Source organism: Cebus imitator, unplaced genomic scaffold (genome assembly GCF_001604975.1).
Source record: "Cebus imitator isolate Cc_AM_T3 unplaced genomic scaffold, Cebus_imitator-1.0 Scaffold79, whole genome shotgun sequence".
In the NCBI taxonomy this organism is placed as follows: Eukaryota; Metazoa; Chordata; class Mammalia; order Primates; family Cebidae; genus Cebus; species Cebus imitator.
Genome location: NW_016107394.1, coordinates 944,219 through 953,733, shown reverse-complemented (window position 1 = coordinate 953,733; position 9,515 = coordinate 944,219). Strand labels below are relative to the sequence as shown.

The window sequence follows — 9,515 nt, the reverse complement described above, 5'->3', positions numbered from 1 at the left end:
ATATTTAATTAGGTCCAAGGTTACATTGAACATTTCCAGAATAAAGAAATAGCCTTCATCTGGTGTCTTCTATCTCAAAGAGGAGTACACAAGAACAGTAGGCTTCTGAATTCTTGAGATAACATTTGTCACCTAGTAATCCTGCCCTGGCCAATATGAAGAGTCATAGAATACTTCCAACTTTAAGAGGACCCAGAGCAGGAATGAGTGCTACAGCAGGTCCAGGCTTCGGTGCAAGCATCACTGCCACTCAAGCCTTAGGAGCTGACAGAGAAGTGTTGGAGTTACCAGTGGTAGGAAGAGATGCAGAATAAAGCTTATGGAATTATCACTGTAGAGTACCCTGGTATTTAGAAATTAGTCACATCTACTGCAAAACAATTGTAGATCTTTTGAGAAATAGCTCCTTGCATTTTGCTGGGCTGTGTTCTTGGGGTACAAAGTGATCATGCATTCAAAATAGCCTATTCTGAAATGAGTTTGTCTGACCTACAATACCATAGCCTTCTCACTGGACCTGTCCAGGTTCATAAGGTGGAAGTGGTTATTCTGGGACCAAGCCCGACACAACCAGAGAGCATGGGTTGCATGAGCTGGTAGCTCAGACTCAGGGCACCCACAATATTTGTACCAGTCCTCCTTCCTCACATCCCATCAGTGGCCCTATGGAGTAGGTTCATATGACTGAAGCTAGAGCCTGTTTACAGATGGGTTGGCAAGCTATGAATTAAGATGCATGACCTGTGCATTACAGCCATATCGGGGCAGTTTCAAGAGTGGAGAAGGAGTCTTTAATTAGTGAACTTGTTATACCTGGTCATCCACTTCCTATGGAAGAAAAAGTAGCCCAAGGTGAGAATTTCTCTAAATCCCTGGGCAGTGGCCAATGGCCTTCTGTGTGATCTGGGGCTTAGAAAGGGACTAGGTGATTAGAAGCAAGAGGGACTGGGAGAGGAATATAAATACGAGCATATGGGAGTCACACCCAAATTGTGAAGATGCTTGTATTGTTAAAAGGCATCTATCAAAAGAGGCACTGAACAAATAGATGAATTGGTTCTGCCAGTTGAAGTTAGCTAGGTACAGCTCAGAACTAGAATGATGTTATAGAATGGCATCAGTGGCAGCAGGAGATCCTATGTGTGGTTCCTGAAGCCCTGATGTATTGCTCAAGGAGCAATTCAGAACTTAGTGGCAGTTCAGAACTACATTAAGCCTCTTTATTCTGGGAGGGCCAGTGGTTTCTACTTCCAGTTATGTTTTCATTTTGGGCATGGGTTTGCTTGTCCTGTCCACAGAGCCTTGGCCATTAGTACTACTTTGTTGGCTTCCAAAATTCCTTATCTATAGGCAAAAGACCTGACATGGGACAGGATCAATGGAGAAGACATGTTACACAGCAAAGCATGTGCAGGATAGAATAGGGCTGATGACCATGGGATTCATTAGCAGTATAACATTATCTCAACTACCAGAAGCAGCTGTCCTCAGGATATTGAGAATACCTTCTAAGAACACAACTAAAGCAGCATCTCAGAAACACTTCACAGAAACAGAATGTCAGCCTTCACAATAGAGATAATTAGAGATCTCTATGGCACTGGGTCTCCAATAGGAGAAGTATCATAATACCATCAGCCAAGGGGTAAAAACAGGAATATCTTATGTATAGTCATTTCTAATAGTCCACTAGGAGACTGACGTCCCATCTCTGGAAGTCTTAGCTATTCAGGGTTGGAGATTCTGGTCCCAAAGCAGGTTTACTCTGGGTAAAAGACTCAAGGTTCCATTAAACTACAACTAATGGCTGTCATTAAGATACCTTGATCTACTACATCCAGGGATCATCACAGGTGATGAGGAGTTGCCATACTGTCAGAAGTAATTGATCATGATTAGCAGGAAGAGAATATTGCCTTTATACAATGTATGAAGAGATGGGTAAAATATGTGGAGCCAGGTGATCCACTTGGACATTTTCTGGTGCTTCCTTGACCCATTGTGACTATGGACATACATGAGATTCATTACTCAGATATGCGTATCATTAAAGTGTCAGTCCCCTCAGTAATAAAGAATTGTGGTCACCCCACTAGGGAAGCCACCAAGACTTGCAATGGTGATAGTGTAGTTTGAGAAGAATTGAGTAGCAAATGAATGAGGGGAAGAGCTGTGGCCTAAAACCTCAGAGAAAAGGACAGTAGTTTGTTCTAAGCTTCCTATAAGTTTCCCCCTTCAGCAAAGTGGGCCTGCTGAAGCTATGAAGGAGATGCTCCCATCATCTGTTAGGAGTTCCATGCAGTGCAAGAATGGACTGTGGTGGCCATGAAAAGATGCCTTTCAGATTTGAAAGCAGACAGCATATTTGATGGTCTAAGTCACTGTGCTCTGGAAATACATGGCATTGTCTAGCCTCCACTTCCTTTCTGACCAATTAATGGGTACAGAACCATTAAGATAAGCCTCGTCTTGTCAGATACTGGACTTCTCATAGGTGCCCTTGTTCAAGGTCTCCAATAACCTTTCCAAAACATTCTTAGAGATGCAGAGACACCTATGATTTTCTAACATCTCCTTGAAATTGTTTTAATTTTCCAGCCTCCCAAGATGGGACTTGCATTGTGATCTCTTGGCTCCTAGCCTCTTGAGATTCCTCTCCCTCTTCCTTTATGGGCATTTCCCTTCCAGCCCCCTTCAATAAGCCTCAGATATCTAATTCCATTTTTATTTGTTCTGGAATGACCTATTATAACACAATTCTGTTAAGTCCCATAGAAATCTTCAACTTTATGCCCACATCAGTCTGTCTTTGGGAAGAACTAATACCCGTTATGAGTAGTGTCCTTAAGATCTCTTTTCAAACACTTCTGTCAAAGAACCTAAGGAATAAAGAGACTCCCCGAGATCTGTTCTAGGGACACACTACTGCTCCGGTGGCTTGGAGGGGAATGACCCCGCAGGCTGCTCCTGTGCAATTTTGTGCAGACAGCCACTGGCCCCTCTACTCCTGGCTCTGCCCCCCTGGGGTACCCTCTTGCCCCACCCAAGACATGCAGCCTTCCCTGCATCTCTCCACTCTGCACCTTTGGGAAGCGGCTGCCTATTTGGGCGCTCAGGCCTTGACTGTGCTGGGAACCAGTAGGCTTCCTCATGACCTGCCTATGCTCCTCAAGCCCTGTGGGGCCCTGGGCTCCAAAGTTGTTGGCATGAGTGAGAGTTGGAAAATTTGCCTGAGAGCTGGTACAGGCTTGGAGCTGGAAGCCATGCACTGCCCTAGGAGTGTGACCTGGCCAGTGACCAAAACCTTGTGTGACTGGGCTCAAAAGCAGCGCATCCAGATTCTCCTCAGAAGTGCGACTTTCCAAAGGACCAATGACTTTCCTGTGCTTTCATTTTTTCCTGCTCCGTATCTATGTCTCGATCCAGCCACGCAAGTCCTTCCAGATTAGTCAGGAAGATGTAAACAAAAAAGCAAAACAGTCAACTATGAAAGACACCAAGGCAGTCAACAAAAATGTGGCATTGGTCAAGGTTTTAAGCCCTGGAAAATTAAAGCAAATAATTGAAGAGATGTTAAGAAAAAAGCCAGAATCCAAACCAACCATGCCAGTCAGAAGCCTTCTGACAAGAGCTGGAGCAGCGCGTATGAATTTTGATAGGACTGAGGATGTCAGAACCCAGAGTTCTTAACCTGCAATGGGCTTACCATGGCTCTACGAAGCGCCTCTTGCAGGCAACTCTCCCAAGCCCCACTGGTCATAGCCAAATCCAAAAATGTTCCCCTTTCTAAGGGTTTAGAAAAGCAACATGATTGTGATTATAAGATCCTGATTTGGGAGTAAAGCACTCAGAAAATGATTTGGTTACAAGCCAAGACACTCATGTCCTTCCTTATCCAGAGACTAAGTGGTGTACAAAATCCCTCTTTAAAAGGTAAGAGCCAAGAGGTTACTGCTGATCAACAGGAAGTTTCTGGTATCACCTCTGTCCTGGGACAGGCCTTTGATGCTATCCCACTTCACTGGGAACTTCCTGGGGCTGACCCAGGTCACGTTGAGGCCCTGGGGGAGACCCCAGATCCATCTGAGATTCCTGGTGCTATTTCGGTCCGAGGAGGGGTCTTCGGTACTCTTTTAGAGCAACAAGAAACTCTTGGTATTAGTGGGGGTGTTGTCCCAGACTTGCCTGTCTTCATTCCTGTTCCTTCAAATCCAATTGCTACCTTTAATACTCCATCAAGCTTAGAGACAAATTTACTAACTCCAGTAATGGGTATCAGCAATGTAGAAAATATAGAAAGGTTCATATAAGCTTTCTGCCAGCTAACACTGAGGGGTTCCCATTAGCCCCAGAGTGAGGACTCTTCCATGCTTCACTGGTTGTTGCCTAACTTCCTGCTGATTTTCAGTAGCTTTGAAGGATCTCTTGATCTGGTTTAGCACCAGGTGTTGCTCATGTTGAGCCTGCAAAGAGGAATCTGGAAGTTACAAAGGAAAACAAGAGGCTCCAGAGGGAAAAGTAGCCCCAAGTTTTAAAGGCAGATTTTGACAACAAACCAGTAAATGTCCCTAAGTCAGAATCCATGGACTACAGTAAATGTGGTCAGGTGGAACAAAAATTGGAATGGAACCCACATCTTGAAATGTAAGAATGAAGAAAGCATGACAGCATCGAGGTGAAGTGGACACAAAACAAGAAATCACATTTAACTGATCACATTGAAGGAGATTTCAGTGTTAATGTTTCAGAAGCCGACAAATAGAAAAGCTGAGGTTGAAAAGAAATGACCCAAACCTGCAAAATTGTTTGTACAAACTAAGAAATGGCAATAAGCATGTACACTATTTACTAATTGAAACAAATGTGTCATTTAAAAAAATTCAGTGTTGAAGAATTCAGCAACACACTGGAAAATAAATCTTACAAATTCCTAAAAGACACTGAAAACCGTAACAGTGCTATGAGCTTCATTGCTACTGATGTGAGTAGTGATCATCTTAAGGAGAGAAGCCATGTTTTAGTATTCCAGCAGCCTGGCTTTAAGTGAAATTCCATTCCACATTCTTTACACTCCAATATAAGTCGTCATGCTAGCATACACAATGAAGGCAATCAACCCAAAACTCCAGAGAGTATTCCAGGTAAAAATCCAAAAGATGGATCTCCAGTTCAACCAAGTCTCTTATCTCAAAGATAGATTAACATAGGAGCAATTGGTAACCATACAGGCCCTGACTCAACTCTCAGAAGCCCCTTCAGAGAATTCCTCCCCAAAGTCAGAAGGATGAAGAATTACGCAGACAGCAGCCAGTTTGCTTCATAGCTGCAAAGCTATCCTCTACACTGTTATAAAAAGACCTCCAAGACCCAAACTTACAAGGAGAGTCACCAAACCTTCATCACTGTCCATCTTTGGAAAAACAAAGTTCATGCAACACAGTGGTTTTCAATGGGCAAACTACACTGTCCAACTCACCTAGCAGCTCAGCTACTAACCAAGCATCCACAAAGTCACATGAATATTTTGAAGCCAAAAATTCATTCTTTTCTTTTTATACCAAATCAAACTCATCCAAGACTGACATCAATACAGGTATTGCTCCAGGGATAATTACTCTGGAAAGTTGTTCCAAGGATTTTCATCAGTTGCCACCAAGAAATAATGAAGTGGGTCATTGTAACCAGACACTTGACAGTAGCAAAAATTTGGACTCTGCTGATGTATGCCAGGAAGCAGCCCATACTCAAATGGAAGCAGACGTTGCAACAGTTGACAGAACTTGCTTCAAAAACTAAGTTTGATTATATAAAACCACAGGACAAAAGAGTTGCAAGTACACCAACAAGTCTTGTGGCATGTAATGTGCTCTCCTCCCTAGTGTATTTTTGGTGTATAGTACAATAGAAACCACTGTCACATGTACAAAATAACGATTCATCATTAAAGCAAAAGACCACATCACAGAAAAAGACAAAATCCACCCCATCAAGAGATCGGCTGAAAAAGCCCACAGTTGTAAGGTATCAAGATGACGATCAGAAGTGGGAAAAGTTGTCCTATGTGTGGCACAATATGTGACATTTGGATAGCAACGGAATTCAACATTTTGAGCAGTTTTGTCCACATGATTTTTCTACTGCATTTGGGAAAATTTATTTTCCAACCAAAATATGGTACTTGCTCTAACGAGGTCTACTGTACAACCCAAAGCTTTCCCACCCACTCATTCAGATAAAATTAGAGATATCATAAATCAACAGAGGAAAAGATTAAGATTGAACTGTTCTATTTACTTAGCTTATTTCATCTCGAAACAGAATCCAATGGGAAGGCATTCACTGATAAAGTTTCTAATACTCAGGTAGTTAATGGTGAATGCCAATCAGAAAGCACATTTTTTGACCCAGACCTCTTCACCTAACCACTGTGATAACGTGATGGCTGGCGATGACCAAAGACAGCTTCAGTAGGTTAAGGAGCAACTCATGCATCACAGACTGCCAATACTGCCTGGTATCTCTCATTGAACACCCTTTACCGAAGTCAGCACTAACTCTCAAGAAAGTAAATGTGGTGTGTTTAGGTGGAATTTACATTGGTTTCTACCAAAAGTGAAGAGGAAGTCTGTTTATCCAGTGTTGAAACATCAGTTGTCCACAGTAGACAGTACACAGGAAAATTTTGATATTATGCCATGAACTTCATTAACCTTACAAAAAATCTAGTGTCTATAACCTAAGATTTTGAACTGCTCACCTTCAACTGTCTTGATCGAGTTATACAAAAAGATAGGCCCAGATTATACACACCTTGGGGCAGGACTGAGTGTTGCTGCTGTTAGAGAAATCATGGAGAATAGGCATGGTCAAAAAGGAAATGCAATAAAGATAGAAATAGTGTACACTGGTAAAGAAAGGACAAGCTCATCAGTTTCCAATTGATAAGTGGGTTTAAAGAAGCAGCAGTGATAATAGTTCTCTATTTGGTCCAGCAGCGTACAGGTCAACACTGTTCAACTGCTGTGTTGGTGGTGCTCATCATGGCATGGGATGGCACTCCTCTTCCAAAAGCTGATCAGCTATACAGAGCTCACAGAAAATCTAGTGTCATACAATGGGCATCCTATCCAATGGAAGATGCACCTGCAATGAAAATTGTACCTGTACATGTCAAAGAATTCATCCAGAGACTTGTGGAGCTTCGTTCTCTCGTCTGCTCATGGAGAATCTACTTTAATTGAGTTTGGTAGAAGCCCAAGCCCCAGAAGATTTGTAATTAATCCAAGCACTCCCTTACACAAAACCTTGAAGATAACTTGCAGAGTTTGGCCACAAAATTAGCTCCAATTAATAAGCAGTATGTTCCAGTAGCTTATCAGAATCAGGTGGAATATGAAAATGTTGCCCAAGAATGTCAGTTTGGGCAAAAAAGGGCGAAAAGGCCAAGAAAGGGCAAAAAGGCCAAGAAAGGGCAAAAAAGGTTGTCCCTTCTCTGGGTCACCACTTGCCTGAACTTCTGTTCCCACCCCCACAGGGACATTCACAACATGAATAATGGAAACACGGTGGTTTGTATTTTAACTCAAACAGATAAAGGCTCTTTGGGTGTTATTCCTCAAGATGAGCAGCTCCATGTGCAAACTCTTTATAAACTTTCAGACACAGATGAGTTTAGCTCCAAGGAAGGAGTGGAAGCCAGGATTAAATCTGGGGCCATCAATGTCCTGGCACCACACCACAAAACAAAAACAAAGACGTGTTTCACTCAGCCTGTTCCCCATTCTGAGAAGAAGGTGGCGGCAATAATGACTGAAGTTCTCCCACATAAGGTCAGTGGATAAAGCTGAGACCATGCAACCTGAAGGAAACAGTAAAAGTCATCCCCATTTTACCTGAAGTTCAGACATCAGTAAAACCTACTCACTGATGCCATCTTCTCACCCAGTAAAGAGCCATCTCCTGGCTTCTCCTTGTCCCCAGAGACTGTTTCAGCCACCCAACTACATTAAATAATCCAACAGCCTCGTGTGGTTTTTTTAAAAAAATTTTTTATTTATTTATTTTTAAAGATGGGGTTTCACCATGATAGCCAGGCTGGTCTTGAACTCCTGACCTCAGGTGATCCACCCACCTCTGCCTCCCAAAGTGCTAGGATTAAAGGCATGAGCCACGGCGCCTGGCCTCGTGTGGGTTTTAAGAAGCCACATTTCCCACTGCACAATGCTTTGGGAAGACTCAGTGGTGTCAATGCAGCTGCCAAAGGCCCAGACATTTCATAGCTTGGCAAAATCACTTCTTTCCCCACTGTGTGTCTGTGACAGAGCCCTTTGTTAATTCTGAGCCTGCTAGTGGTGTGACTGACTAAACCACTAACTTATCAGCCAAACCAGCAGTCCTCCTTCCTCACCTCTCCAAGACCTTGCCTCTTCTCCAATGGAAGAAAATGAGCAGCATTCTGAAGCAGATGAGCTTCTATCAGAGAAGCCAGTATGTGATGACTGACCCCTTGTCACCTGCTGAGTAGACATTACCCCACATTGATAAGTATTGGTCAGAGAGTGAGCACAGCTTTTTGGGTGCAAATATTCGTGGTGTGGCCATTGCACCTGCTCAGGGCTTGGTTTTGATCATATGTGTCTGGGGACAGCTGCACTCTACCACTGCCGTTGAGCACCCCAACCGTAATCATACAACACACCTCTCCCTTGTCTTGTTACCAGCATAAAAGCCTGACTAAGCTCATCTAGTAGTCAATTCTGGTCCATCCTCTTTCCAGCTTCCCACCCATCCCACTGAGCACATTGTAACACATGCTTACCTGGGCTTCGGGAGATGCAGGCTCTCACCTCACTGCTGTGGGGCTGGAGCCAGGGGTTCTCCCACTCCCATGAGGGGTTTGAGCACACCTCACTCCAAATGGTGAGGCAACTGGAGTCTCAGACAATGGCTTTCTTTTGCCAGAGACCCTTAAATAAACCTCTGAGAAGAATCTGTTTTCCCTTAAATTCCACCACCACCTATCAAACAACAAGTAGCTAAGATTGGTTGTTATCCATATTCTAATATGCCTCTTCAGAGAGGAATACAGACAGGGAAATTGTGGCTAGAAGAGGGCAGTTCCTCAGCAAAGGTCCCACTCTCTCCAACCTGAATACATGTGTCCCTAAATGGGAATAGGCATTCCCATTTTCATGCCTCAAAGTTGCTTTTTGGCCTGCCATGCTTCCCTATCCTGTACCCATATAAGCCCCAGACCCCAGGCTCCACAAACAGATGAGCAGATGAGATGTACAGAAGAAAAGAACAGCGTGGCAAAGAGAAAAGGAGCATATGAACTCATGAGCTTGGCGGGGGCAGTCAGGGAAGAGTTGGCAACTGGATGGCCAAACTCTGCGGGAAGATTATTTTCTACTCCATCCCCTTTCCAGCTCCCCAGTCACCCTGCTGAGAGCCACATCCAGCACTCAAACCTCTCACATTTATCCTTCAAGTTTGTGTCTTAACTATTTGTCTGG

General features: G+C 43.5%; 1 pseudogene; it reads left to right on the top strand.

Moving 5' to 3' along the window:
• Nucleotides 1-3,412: 3,412 nt before the first annotated feature.
• Nucleotides 3,413-8,747, top strand: LOC108307412 (annotated as a pseudogene).
• The last annotated feature ends 768 nt before the right edge of the window (nt 8,748-9,515 follow it).